General features: G+C 42.1%; 1 protein-coding gene across 1 annotated transcript in view; it reads right to left on the reverse strand.

The window, feature by feature from the left end:
* Positions 1–8,418, reverse strand: part of Prlr (prolactin receptor) — a 186,617-nt gene extending 178,199 nt beyond the window's left edge. Inside the window, exon 1 of the mRNA XM_060380457.1 lies at positions 8,177–8,418. The gene's annotated coding sequence lies outside the window, so the exon portion shown is untranslated. The remainder of the gene's footprint in view (positions 1–8,176) is intronic.
* Positions 8,419–14,974: the final 6,556 nt, after the last annotated feature.

Below are 14,974 nucleotides of genomic sequence, written 5' to 3' on the forward strand. Positions count from 1 at the left end.
TTCTACCATCCTTTAGAAGGAATGTTAGTCTTACCACTGACAAGGACCTAATTTATAAAAGGAACTCTTTACACATGCAGCTTGAAAAGCAGACAGCCTACAGAATGAGAGAAAAACTTTGCCAGGAGACTAATATCCAGAATTTAAACATAACTGCAAAATTAAATACTACATACATACAACATATACAAACAAACAAACAAACACAACAACCCCCCAAACAACCTGACACAAGCAAATAGGCTAAGATAATGAACAGATCATTCTCAAAGAAGAAATGCAAATGTCTAATACGTATTTTAAAAATGTCTAATATGTATTAATACGTATTAAAAAAAACGTTTGATATCTTTAGCCATTAGGGAAATATATACTAAATCTAGTTTGCATTGGGCATGATGAAACATGCCTTCTATCCCAGTCCTCAGGAGGCAAGGGCAATCAGATCTTTGTGAGCTTGAGGACAGCCAGGACCACATAGTCAGACCCTGTCTCAAATAAGCAAAACCACTTTGAGATAACACCTCATCACCTGCCTTATGTCAGAACGCTCATCATCAAGAAATGTAATCGCAAACACCGTGGGGAAAAAGGAACTTATTTACCTCTAGTGGGTATACAAATCGACATGGAGATTTCTCTAAAACTCTAACTATCGTGTGACCCAGCTATACTATGCCTGGGCAAATACCCAAAGATCTCCTCATTCTTCACAGTATATCCATGTTTGTTATTGTTCTATTCACAAGAGCAAAGATAGAACAAGCCGAGATGTCCATTAATAGATGAATAGATAAAGAAAATATGCATATTGTATTTTATTGCATTTGAATTTTATTTAATTGAAAAGAAAAAGAAAAATCATGAAATTTGTGAGAATATGGTTGGATCTTGAAAACAGTATATTAAACAAGATGAACCAAATACAAACAAACAAACAAAAAACCCCACACATTCTCACTAACATGTTGATCCTACTGTGTAATGGAGGAGCTGTCTATCTATCCATATTTGTCTTTAAAAATATGAATAAAGCCTACGAGACTAGAAAAAAAGACCAAGAAAGGATAAAAAGAGGTACTGAGAAGCGGTTGGGGGAAGGACAATAGATCACACAGGACATGAAAGTAAAACAAAGATTAACAATAAGCTTTCAAGGAGAGGAAGGTGGGAGAGAAGGAATGGAAAGGTATGTGTTTGTGTGTGGGGGGGGAAATTATACACAATTTGTTTGAAAATTCCATAATCATATCTAATATATGATAATTTAAAGAACAAAATAAAAATTAAGGTTGAGGAAATGGCTCAGTGGATCAGCTCACTCACTGCTCTTGCAGAGGACACAGGTTCAGTTCCTAGGACCCATGGGGTGGCTCATAACCACCCATAACTCTAGTTCCAGGGAACCCCCTGCCCACTTCCAACCTCTTTTGTCACCAGCAGACATGTGATACATGTACATACATTCAGACAAAACACTCATATACACAAAATAAAATAAAAATTAGGAAAAAATGTAAGAACAAATAAAATAAATTAAAGGTACAGATGTAGAAATATGGGCTCTCTATTTCTCTGTTTCTCCTTCCCCTTCTCTTTTTCCTCTCTTTCTCTCCCTCCCTCCCTTCCTTCCTCTCTCCTTTCCACTTTTTCCTATATAAGAAGGAGCCAATATCCTTTCAAGAAGCAACAGAGAGATAAGAAAGGTTGTCGGGCACTGCAGTCAGCAAGAATGCCACCAGAGCCCTCACTTCCCAAAGCAAGAGTTTTGCATGATAAGTACACATGACCAAGTATCATTTGAGTAATGACCCACGTCTTCTGGGACACTCGTCAGGCTGCCTTCTGGCAGCTGATACCCATGGTGTCCCACTGCTGCCAGCTTAAGGAGGTTTGTAATTTCTACCTACTGATGTGTAACACAAATTACAAAGATGTCTGTCACTAACAGGAGACCGGGCAGACTCACTTCGGGAGCCTAATACAATATAGAGAATTCAGCAGCTGAGGACTCTAATCTTTGTCGCCTCCATCCTAGCCAGCACCATGGCCCAGGGCAAGCAGTTAACACCCATTTAGCATTTTGTAAAATGGGGGAAATAAAAGGAGCTCTAGATTATTATAGACTAGCCAGCTTGGACCTAGGTAGACGTAGTGATAAAGGCCTTGGGACTGTGCAAATGCTGGTGGTGGAAAACAACTGAAAGCTGCCAAGTGCCCACACTTCGCTATAATGAACTCTGGGGCACACCCACAGCACATAGAGCATGGGAAGGGGCAGCCAAAAAGAGCCTTTGCTGCATCACCCAAGAAGATGGCAATCATTTGGAAGTCTGCGTAAACAAACATAAGCAGATAAAATTTCTACGAAGCAAAGACTGACCGCATTTCTTGTTTGTTCTTTGTATGCCCTTCAGAAGAATTTCCTTTATTTCTTATAGTGATGATATTCAAATTCTGGCTTCACATTGGAACACTCTGGAGAATTCACACGAACAAACACATAATAGGCCAACACTGATAGCTAGACTCCAATCCTGGATTAAAAAAAAAAAAAAATGAAGGCTGCAGTGACAGAGCTGTAACAATAGGACTTTTCCAGGTAACTCTCCGCAGTGCATGTCACTGAACTAGGCTTACTGCTTTTTTAAAACCACATCAGCAAACATCTGATGCATGCTTCCTCTGTCACACATTCCAGCGTGTTCTCTTCTGGGATGGTTTTTCTCTCCTTTGACTTAGTTTATTCTCATTCTCAACTTACAACCTTCATCGGGCCCTCAGCAATGAACTGTAGAATTTGTATGTATCCTGTCCTCTAGAATCACCAAAGTCTAATTGCTTGTATCATCCATGTCATACCCAGACATGTTCTCTTACATTGCCAGTGGACAATTATGCTCATGTTACATTTTCTCTATTAGAGAATATACTCCATATATACATATATAAACATATTTATGTATGTGTTGTATATATAGACATATGTATGTGTAGGTACATGTTTTATGTATTTGTATTACATATATATTTGTGTTTATATATTGTGTTTATATATATATTGTGTATATATATATATATATATATATATATATATACACACACACATAATATGTTCCTGTGTTGTGGATTTGAGCCACTGAAGTTCACTAAAGGTTCCACTGAAGTTCACTCAAGTCAGCTATGTTTTTTAACCATTTCTCCCAGACTTAGATTTCCAGTGGAAATGAACTGCTGTGAGCTAATGTTATTTGCATGCCCAACAAGCATGCAAATAACATTCTGTATTTTGTATTTTGTTCTGCTCTAGCTACATAAAGAAAATATTTCCTTGCTGGTAAGTGGACACAGAGTCGTGCAGTGCTCAGGCTATCAGTGACATAACCAGGATGATTTTTATAGCGTATTTCTCCATTAGTGTTTTCTGCACCATTATAATAGCAACTCTAAACTTATTCCAGTATTATTGGAAGAAAGAGAGTGAGCCTGATGTATACAACTTGCAGAGGGGGCAAACTTAGGCTCTGCATACATGATCTCCCAAGCCAGAAGCCTCCTCCCATTGCAGCTTCTGACTGTTCTTCCCTTTGTAATAAATGAAACAATAGAAACAAATTATACCTTTATTTCAGTGACATACCCAAGTGCCATTTTAGCCAATGAATAAAGAATCAAAGACAACCTTTTGTGATGCTTCAGAAGTAGTCCTTCTAGAGATAGGGGTTGGGAGGTGCAGGGGAGAGGAGAGAATGCTTCTTGTTGAACTGTTTTAATCAAAAGGCCAGTAAAGGAAACACACTTCTCACCAAGGGAGATGACCCAAGAAGCTTTGCACATATATGTGAAATCCTAGCTAGCTTCTGCTCAGCTTTCCAAAGCGCTAAGAAATATAAACACAATCTTAGGAAGTAAATTAAAGACAAAACTGTAAATCCAGAGTTAAAAAAAAAATGTTTCCTTGATCACTGGATTTTGTGGAAGAGCTTCTTGAGATTTTTCTTGCATGAGGGGCTGTATCCTAGTGACACAGGGAACTTTCACCAAATTAGAGTTGATTTCATCAAATCCAACATCAGCACGGTGGGATAGGCTTTCACTGTGTCCCCTGTATATCATGAATGAGCATGAAGAGTGGGAAGAGGGTTTTTGTTTTTAACTCTTAATTCATCAAATAACTGAATTTTTGCAGACATGAGAAGAACATTAGCCAAGCATAGAGAATATAGATATGTCCAGGAGAAAGGGGGAGAGAGGATATTTCCATTATATCTCTGTCAAGTTATCAGTCTTAAGTAGTGCTGTTTCAAGCAAATGTAATGATAGTCAATAGGTAATATGATTTGAATTGCTATTAAACCACATTAAAACAAATTAAAAGCTACTAGGCAAAACTGATTAATTTTTACCTAAGCCAGTTTATCTAAAATTTATTATTTTAATAAACAAACTAAAATTAGGAGTAAATTTGCTTTTTTTATGTATGGGGTGCCATGTGTTTGAAATCTGGAGTGTTTTCACACCCACCTTTCAGATTAGCCTTATTTTAAGTACCCAAGAACCTCACAACATTCTCTAATCTCTGTATTTTCTTCATAGAATTTATTGATGTCTGGAATTATCTTCAAAATAGGTTTATTTATCATCATTATAATTGTGTACAGGCATTATGTGTGCCCATGTATGTGGCATGTGTGCCATTTGTGTGGAGGTCAGAGGACAACTTGGTGGAGTTGGTGCTTTCCTTCATTGGTAGAACTCAGGTCTCCAGGCTTTCACAGCACGTCTTTACCTATGGGTCCATCTCACTAGACCATGAAAGCTCTCTCTATGTTTGCTCACCTTCCTATTAACTACCATTGTTCCTGATGAAGAAGCTCCACCAAAACTAGATTTCTGCTTTTTCCTCCACAGTACAGTGAACTACTCAATACTTGGCAGAACACAGACGAATGAATGAGTGAATGAATCTTTAACCCAGGATTTTACAAATGTAAATACTATCTTGATGCAAAAACTAGTAGAAAATAAAAATTTCAGATTCTTTGAATTTGAAAGGATTGCCCAGGAAGTGAGAGGCAGCCAGCCAGCCCTGGCCTCATCCACTGATACTGAGTTATCAACTATCTGAAATTCAGCAGCCGAGCTTGAGAAGAGTCTGGAAAATTACTATCCACAAGAGGTTTGTTGTTGCTACTAGTTAACATGTACCACAAATAAAGTATGCGTTCACATCTCTTAAAGCCGTCTACCACATGCGGTTATCCCTGCCCTTGAGAAGAATCCAAGGCCAGTTGGCATGATACGGTGTTCTGATATTGGGAAGGTTGACAGCACTGGGTAATGGGGGAAAATGGATGTCAAAGTCAGACAGTCCAGAGTTTCTACTCCAAACTGTGCGGACTTGGAACATGAAGTAAATGCTTCTAACCCTCATTTTCCTTCTCTGTAAAACTTCACAGGATAATTCATACCTTCAGTGTTTCTGTGATAATCAGTTGAGGCACTGCTGTACGGAAATATTTACCATGCTGTGCTGTTGAGGTTCTGTGACTGGTATCAATATTACCATCTTTGCATGCAAGCACTCTAAAGAACACGCTGATCATCTGTCTTTCCTACGTGTGCGTACACAATTTCCTTCTCCTTAAAGTTTGATACTTTCTTCTACTTGCACTGGAAAGGCCAGGGAGACAAGGGAGGCTCTAAGTTGAGTTGAAATCTTAACTTGTACCAAGCAACGAAAGACAGCGATGGAGCCTTTTATCTCTACAGAGACAGTTTGTAGTGCATTTGGAGAGGGGTCTGGGGGACTTCTCTGGTTTCATACTCAACTGCTTGTAGCTATGGACAGAGATGGCTATTTTGTATTCAGAATTATAGGCCAAAAGGGGACAGAGAGAAAGGCTGAGAATCCATGCCGATCTGGAAGTATTTTATTGGTTGCCAATGCACAGAGTTCTGCTTGATATAGCACAGCCCAGAGAGTAAACTTGACCCTGAATCCTGAATCTCTCTCTCTCATCTCAGAGACTAATGAGCCAGTTTCTCCCGGTAATGTAAGCTGGTACATTCTCCTGGTAAGGTAAGCTGGACAGGAGAGACAGCGAGCTACTCTAGAAGGAATGGGCACTTACAATGTCACAATTACGTTAATGAGAACAGCTGATCACTGAACATGGGTCAGGCATGATACAAACAGTATTTCCTTAACAACCACACAAGTAAAGCAGAATTATTCTCCATCTTGGGGTCGGGAAAAGAGAGACTCAGAGAAATCCAGTGACTTGCTGAAATGTAGCTCCAACTTGAAGCGCAGCCTCTCAGGCTCCGACACCTCCTACTTTCTCCTATCCAGCCCCTGCGCTGCTGGCAGAAGGCTCCAGTTTGTACAAGGTGTGAGACCCTCTGGGCCAGTGGTTCTCAACCTTCCTAATGACCTTTAATGCCAAAGTTCGGATGCCCAAAGGAATATTACTTCTTAGTCACACTGTGTTTGGGGAGGAAATCATGCTTTGTCTCCTTGCGAAGCCTCAGCCCGGCTCCCTGATACTCAACCAGTTGGCCTGAGGAACATTGGCTCATGTGGAAACTGACCCCCGCCCCCCGTAGGCCGCTTTCCAGTGCTGTTTGTGGACAGAAACCTCCAGGGTAGTGGTTCTCAACCTGTGGTTGGGGGTCTCCCCAAGATGAGGAGCGTACTAAAGGGTGGCAGCATTTGGAAGTCTGAGACCCACTGTTCTAGGGTAAGACATTAAGAGTGGAGAGGAGGGGTCCTCTGGAAGCTCCTAGACTGGTGAAGACATGGAGGACACACAGGATGAGTGCCCTAGGAAGAAGCGCTGTCTCTCCCAGCAGCGCGGTTGCTTCAGACCCTGCCAACACTACCAATTATCCCCACAGCCAGCACAGCCAGCAGCAAAAGCTTGGCGGGATGTGCTGTGATACAGCATCTTTAAAGGGATTTTCAGGCACGGACAACAGGGGATGTCCGTGTGAAACTCTTCATCTGTCCCTTAACACAGCTTCCGCCCTGGGGAAACGACCATCAATTCTCAAAAGGACCCCTACTTTGAAAACGCCGAATCAAACATTAAAACATTCCCGTTTCCTGCACTGTCCAGCACCTCTGCTAACTTGCAGAAAGAACGATTAGTTTCCCTACATTTTGACGAGTAAACTGAGGCCAGAAGGAGGTAAACGCCCAAGACTGTAGTGCCAAGGGAGGCAGAGCTAGGATTGGCCAAGACACTCAGGTGGGAAACCTTTTCCGGCCAATTCCATGAATGAAGATCAAAGGAAGCTCCTACCCCCCCGTGAGATTAATAACAGGTTGCAAACATTTTCAAGCTCAATCACAAGCTTGTATTGAGAGAAACATGGCTTGCTTCCCTACCACACAGGTAGGGGTCACTAACAGGGTGTATTTTTCCTGCTCAAAAATCCACAAGCACAGCCCTTGCCTTCCCCTGCCTCAGCTGTCCCAGTCTGGGTTCGGGGAGTGTATCCCCCTTCTCTGATCCCTGAAGCCTGGCTATCTGTTCTAGCAGTGTGTCCCTACTTCCAGCCCTAGGGCTTGAATTCCTAGAGAAGGGACAGGCAGGTTAAGGCTGGGAGAGCAGCCCTGTTCCTACTCAGCGGCCTCGGGGGAGGGGGGCGGGGCGGGGGTGCCGAGGCTCAGGTAACTCAGTATCCCCGCTGGACACCCACCTGGGCAGCCGGCGGGGAGACTGCCCAAGTTAGCTCCATCTCGCCTGAGCCCTTTCCACTCTCCTCACTATCTCCCCAGCTTTTCATTTTGACACAAACCACCCGCAACCCCAGAAATCCCACAATCACGCTGCCGAAACTCGTTCTCAAGTGCGCGCTTGCAGGTATTAATTTAAAAAACGCCGAGCGCAGTTGGGAAAGCTGGGGTGGGTGGCCAAGCACCTTGGCATATTATTTAGCTTCTCTGGAGAGGGATATCAAAGCTTGGCTTCAGGCACGGTCACGGCACGGGATGGGATTTCCTTGCACCCGCAGGCTCTCGCTGCTAGCTGGCATTTGCCCAAGCTGTCCACGCCTGCAGCCAACTGCTCTGCTCCCACACGCAGCCTCGAACCCGTGGCCGGGGAGAGCACCCGCCCGCGCCGCCCCTGGGCGCGCGCAGCCTTGTTTGCCCTGGGTACTCACTCACTTTTGCTGGGGAGAAAAGTCTGCCATACCAGGTGGTGAGCACTTCCTGCAAAGGACGTGAGCTTTAGCACTGCAGGTGAAGCGGTCTCCTGAGCCCTGGGTAAAATCCCGATCGCAGGAGACGAGCGAGTAAGACAGAAGAGGAAGGCGGGGAAAGCCCAGCCCAGAAGACCAGGCAGGCAGCGTCTGGGGGTTTTAGTTTCTGCTCCCAGTCGCCAGCCGCGTGTCTCTGAGAAGAAGCTCAACTCGGTGCACTTGTTCACTCTTCAGTAGAGGAGGAGTCAGTGTTGCAACATGCATGTTCCTTGCTGGAGGCAAAACAGTGATTTTCTCCAGCACGCAAAAGGTCCAGAGCCTGCCAATTTTACAAGGTGACGGAGGTGGTAGGGGAGTCGGAATCCAGGGAAGAGGGGGACAAGGAAATTTCTGATTCCACCCCCTCCCCGGATCCGTTTTACAGGATCAGTCTTCCATCAAGACTGCACGAATGAATAGACAAAACAATACTAAAAATGCCCTTTAAGTCGAGTGACCTCAAAGATGAGATTTCTCTCAGTAGCCAAGATGAGACTCGGTGTCAAATTTCTTTCCTTATTTCCCAGCAAGCAATGCCGAGCAGCAGCTTGACAATGCTTGAGGGGGCTCCAGGGATTTGAATCACACCTTCCCCGAGAAGGAGGAGTCAGAGAAAAGTGGCAAAGAGAGAATAAGCAGGGACCCACTGAAGCTTCGCTTTCTTCGTAACAGCAAAACTTCCAGGGCTCTGCATTATGCCCTGCCACGTCAGAATACTACAGACATACCAGCAACCTCAGGAACCCACAGGGTTCTGCTGCTTTCCACAAATGCAGAATTTATCTCCTCGAAAACACTGCATGATCTGAATGCTATTGTATTCTGTCTTTGGTATTAGCCAGATCACTGCTTTTGCCTCCACTCCCCAATATTCTCTTGCAAACAAAATATTCAAAACAAATAACAGCTGCTTGAGTAAAACAGTTCTCCCTGAAGAGGTAAGTAGGTAACGTTTGATGCCATTGATTAATATTGTGTCCTATTGTTATGTAACTCAGAGAACTCAATGTGAGCTATTTTGAACAAGCCATTGAGGTTTTTTTTCCCCTTTCTTTTTAAATCATGGAAGCCATGTCCTTTCTTCCTTTGATTTGACTGACGCTTTGCAATAACTAGCAAATCATATTCAGCAGTGGCCTTCTGCCAAGCTTCAGGAAGCCACTGAAAATCCCGGATGTTTGGGCGATCCGATCCTGTTGCATTACAAGTGACACCTGCATGGGCTTAATGTTTGCTGCTCAATGACATGTCCCGGAGAAGGTAAACCACGATCTACCTCTGCTTTTCAGGATGAGTCCGGTGTGCACCTGCCATGCACAGGGCGTGCACGCTTCTGACGACTGAGGTGTACTTTTGCTCATAATTATTTTTGGGAGGGTAAAATACCTGCTCATTTTCAAAAGTAATGAGTACCATCTCCAAGGGCAAAACACAGACATGCTTTAGAGCCCAAGTTTTATCCCAATTAACCGATTGTTAAGTTGAAAACACTTCAAGGAAAAAAAAATTGAATCAAGACACCTGTTGAACACCATAGCCTACCCTTGCCTATCCAACCAACTCAGAACATGTATATTTGCCTGAATATGGATAAAGTTATCCAACACAAGACTTATCCAATGCTTGCCTGGGTTCATCATCATCATCATCATCATCACATTACTGAAATGTCAAAAACATCTGGAACCATCATGAGTTGGTGATTGTATTTCTATACGACCTTTGGAAGGTTCTATAAGACCTTTGAAAGGCCAGAGATTACTCAGTAACTGCAGTTTCCCTGGATGTTCTATTTTAACTGATAATGAAAAGAGAATCACCTTTGGTAACTCAAAACTGTTAGCTTTCCTTGTCGATGCCTCAGGTCGGTGCTCCCGTGCTCTACAGCACAGGTTAGCTGTCCTTGTCGATGCGGCAGGTCGGTGCTCCCGCGCTCTACAGCACAGGATCAATGAGCAATCCACATATTATCTGGAGAGACGCTCACAGCTTTCTGCTTGCCATGCAGCATATACACCATCCCCAAGCCACAGGCGTTCACAGTCTGGGGCTTCCTTTCACACTCCCATGCATCACTGAGATGATGAAGGAAGTCATCTGTAAGCATGGCTTTCCTCTTGGTTTCACAGCTGTGACTCTCTCCCTCTCTACACAGGGACACCACTCACCCCTTTTCTTGAGCTCTCTTTTTGCTTAGGTCTGCCTCTGACTCACTGTATGGACTCCTCCTTTTCGTCTAGCTCATTCATCCAACTGTGTCTCGGACTCCATATCTCCCCCCTGCCTCCAAGACCTTGTGAAACACTTCAAAGTAAGGCAAAAACACGGGAACCCGCAACGATTTGGATATTGCTATTCATTTGACTTCTGTGAGCTTTACTTACTGTAAGGCTCAGTAGGGGAATAATAATGCAATAGAGTATGTAAACTGCCAGCTATGCTAATAAAAAGTCTTACAATATTAAGGGTTTTGTTTGTTTGCTTGTTTTGTTTTGCCTTCTTGTCTCCTAACCATTTTCCTGGCTTTTTTTTTTCTCCATCCAATGAGTTTCACTTCACGGACCTCCTACATCTTTCCTGGCCAGGCTGACACTTTGGATACATTTACAACCTAATTTACTCCTTTCTTCCTTTGTCAAACTTAGGAAAGCAGTCTACATTCACAGCTTTTTACTTAGTGATTCTTAGCCTCTGGGGAAGACAAGCAACGCGCAAGGAGTATCCAAACGTCAGTGCCCGAGTGCCCTGTGAAAAACTTCCAATCCAAGAGGTTCAGGGTGAGTTTTCTCCTCCTACAAAAAGCATCAACTACGCCGTTCGGTTCACTCTTTTGTTCTTTGTCTTCTGCCATGGCTGCTCCCTGGCCAGGGTGTTCTTGGCCTTTCCCCAGCTCTCTGCCACACCCCATTTCTGTGAGCTGTCTTTTAGGGCCCCCAATTTTCTCTAGTTCCCCCATCTTTCTGCTATCCCACAGCACCCCTTCTTTCTCTGTTTCCCTAAGTGGGGGCTCTTTGATTCCTAGCCCTTCATTTGTCCTCCTTTAAAGATTACTTTTCTTTCTTTAAAACAATAGGAAATGTTGAAATATTACAATAGTAAAAAGGAAATAATACACAATCTTGGTACTTTTAACAAAACAAAATCTTACGTCTATATTTGTGGAGTAAAAAATAAAAACAAAAACCCTTCCAAGTCACACACCATTTCTTTTTCTTAGTCCCATCTCCAGAGATGTCTCTGTCTGTTGGTGAGAGAAGTTATCTTGACAAGGACAGTGACAATAGCCTCATTGCTACACCAAACACTTCAGGGATCTTGTGAGATTTTGTCGTCAGAGGCTGCACCCCTGAATTCTCACCAGCTGACTTCCTAAGCATGAGCTGAACAAGAACAATAGACGTGCTAATATAGACAAGGTTTGCAAGGGGAACCCACAAGGCCCCACCCCTACACACAGAGAGCTACAGGCAACTAAAGAATACCAAGAGTGGGAGAAGTAATCTTCCCCAGAGAAGAACACACCAGTTAGTTATCCAATGGCGAACAGTCAGTCCCGAAAACATAACATTATATAGACTGAGTAGGTTGTTTTTATGTAGTTAGAAATACATGTGGAAAAGGAAATGTGTATATATATATATACACATACACATATATATATACACATACACATACACACAGAATCAGAGAGGTGTATGTGGAAGTGTTAGGAGGGAAGAAAGTGAAGAGGGGGAAATTAAGCAATTATATTATAATCTAAAAAAAAACAAAAACAAAAACAAAAACCTTATGCTCCTGGGGGTTTGAATGAAGGGTGCATACACCCTAGGCAAGCATTGCCAGGTCTATAGCTTGTCTCTCAAAGCTCAACACCATTATTTAAATGACGTTGCTGCCTAGATATCTACTTCAGTTTGTTTTTTTTTTTTTTTTTTAACGTTAACTTGCAAGCCTCTAAGATTTCGTTAGTTTTATTTTATGTATTTTATGTTTTGCCTACATGTGTAAATGTACTCCATGTGTGTGCCTGGTACCTGAGGAGGCCGGGAGAGGGTGGTGGATCCTCTGGAGTTACAGATGGTTGTTGGCTGCCCTGTGGGTTCTGCAGACAGAACCCAGGTCCTCTGCAAGAGCCACATGTGCTTTTAAAAGCTGAATCATCTCTCCAGCCCTCACTCCAGTTTTTTAGTAGCTGTCTAGACTTTTAAATTTATGTCTTCCATTCCTCTCTTGTTATATTTTTGGTAAAAGTTTCTCATTCTCAAAAGCGCTGCTATCGTTATCCTTGTATATGCCAGACATTTAGAAATGTCAGAGTTGGGAAAAGGAAATGGCTATTAAAATCAGAAAGGCTACTAAATTTCTCTCACATAATGATGTAGGCAAATGTTTTAAAGCTGAAATTACTGGGTTATAGGGTTAAGGAACTGAAACATATATTTGTAATGCTTAATTTCAGGCATGTGCACAATGTATTTTGATCATACTTCCCATGCCTAACTCCTCCTGGAACCACCTCTCCCACCTCCCAACTTCATGTCTTTCTTTCTTTCTTTTCTTCACCAATCATGTCCAGTTTGCTCTGTCCATGCCTGTGATATGTGTGGGGCATGATTCACCTAGCAGGGGGTACATCTTTAAAGAAAAGCTTTTGGAGCATTTAAAATTGTCAATATAATTTCAAATTCCACCAACAACTGCTGATTTATTTATTCCTATCAAGCTTCCGTTCTCACATATCTGCAAGCATGAGACCTTATTGTCTAATCTCACCAGATCAAATCTGACAAGCAAGATAAGTCTGTTGTTGTAAGTCTCTGTGTCTTTATTTTTCATGAGGTTCATGAGCATCTCATAACAGGAAGCCTTCTCACTATGGCTGTTAAATATTATACTTAGTTTTCTTATTGAGGTGTTTGTCTTTTTAAAGTCAATTTTTGGTGTCTCCTTAGTATATTAAGAATTTACTAAATATGTCACAAATATTTCCCTTGATTTTGATGATAAACTTACTGAACAATTTTTTAAATTTTTTTTATTATTAATTACACTTTATTCATTTTGTATCCCCCCATAAGTCCCTCCCTCTTCGCCTCCCAACCCCACCCTTCCTCCCCTTTCTGCATGCATGCTCCTCCCCAAGTCCACTGATAGGGGAGGTCCTTCTCTCCTTCCTTCTGATCTTAGTCTATCAGATCACATCAGGAATGGCTGCATTGTCTTCTTCTGTGGCCTGGTAAGGCTGTTCCCCCATCAGGGGAGGTGATCAAAGAGCAGGCCAATCAGTTTATGTCAGAGGCAGTCCCTCTTCCCATCACTATGTAACCCACTTGGACACTAAACTGCCATGGGCTACATCTGTGTAGGGGTTCTAGGTTATCTCCATGAATAGTCCTTGGTTGGAGTATGAGTCTCTGGGAAGTTCCCTGTGTTCAAATTTTCTTCTTCTGTTGCTCTCCTTGTGGAGTTCCTGTCCTCTCCAGCTCTTGCTATTTCCCACTTCTTACATAAAATTCCATTCACTCTGCCCGTCAGTTGGCCATCAGGCTCAGCATCTGCTTTGATAGTCTGCAGGGCAGAGGATTACAGAGGCCCTTTGTGGCAGGTTCCTAGGTTGTTTCCTGTTTTCTTCTTCTGGCTTCTTACTGAACAATTTTAATTTTCACTTTGTTGAATCTGTACATTCTATCTAATAAGGACTCTGTCTTGCTTTTTTATAGAGAACTTAAAAATGTTTATGTTTCTTTCCAAAAAAACTCCTTTAATTTATTTTAAAATATATTCTGTTTATTTTTAAATATAATTGAGATAAAAAGTTTATTTTTTGAGTTCATGGTCAACAGCTCAGTTACTCTTCATTTTAAAACTGTGTAATTTTTTGGTTACATATGCATAAATTTCCATGTGTTTATATCTGCACTGTCACTTTGAGATGTCTGTTTATGTGCCCTGAATGCAGTTTACATAAGTCTAACTATAAAGCTAGTACATTATAGTGGCCTGTAATGTGAGGATTCTATCAATCTTTTTACAATTTTTTCTGATGTGCTTATTATGATGGTCTGAATGCGAATACCTGGCCCCCCACAGGCTCATTATGTTTGACAGATCCAAGGATTGGATCTGATTGAAAGGATTAGAAGGAAAAGGAAGTGTGACCTTATTGGAGGAAGTGTGTCATTTGGGGGCAAGGTTTGACTTTCCAGAAGCCCATGCTAGGGTCAGTCTCTCTCTCTCTCTCTCTTTCTCTTTCCTTCCCTCCCATTTTCCTTGTCACCACATCCTCCTCTCTGTGATCAAGCTGTTACTCTCAGCCACTGCTCCAGTACCAAACTCCACCCTATGACGCTAAGCCTCTGAAATTGTAAGCTAGGCCCCTATTGGATATTTTCTTTTATAAGAGGGAAAGAAGGCTTATAAATATGTTTCCTCCTTTTCTCTATCATCTTAGTTTTTCTTTCATCATTTTCACCTCTTTCTTTTAAAAAATCTCTAAATGTGCTTTCTTTAATAAGCCTTGCTTGTGCCAGACTCAAATGTAGCCATGTTGAATCTTATGACATCAATCCCGGCATCAGGATTTGTTTTTCCTTAGAGATGTCTACTTCCTACTGAATTAAATGAAAGCATCTTTGCTCTTGGTGATCTTACTAGGTTTCAGAGATACAGATATAAATAACTACAGTATGTTTGAATCTACCAGTACTCATCTGCTTAAAACTCT

Source organism: Meriones unguiculatus, chromosome 3, assembly GCF_030254825.1.
Source record: "Meriones unguiculatus strain TT.TT164.6M chromosome 3, Bangor_MerUng_6.1, whole genome shotgun sequence".
NCBI classification, from domain to species: Eukaryota; Metazoa; Chordata; class Mammalia; order Rodentia; family Muridae; genus Meriones; species Meriones unguiculatus.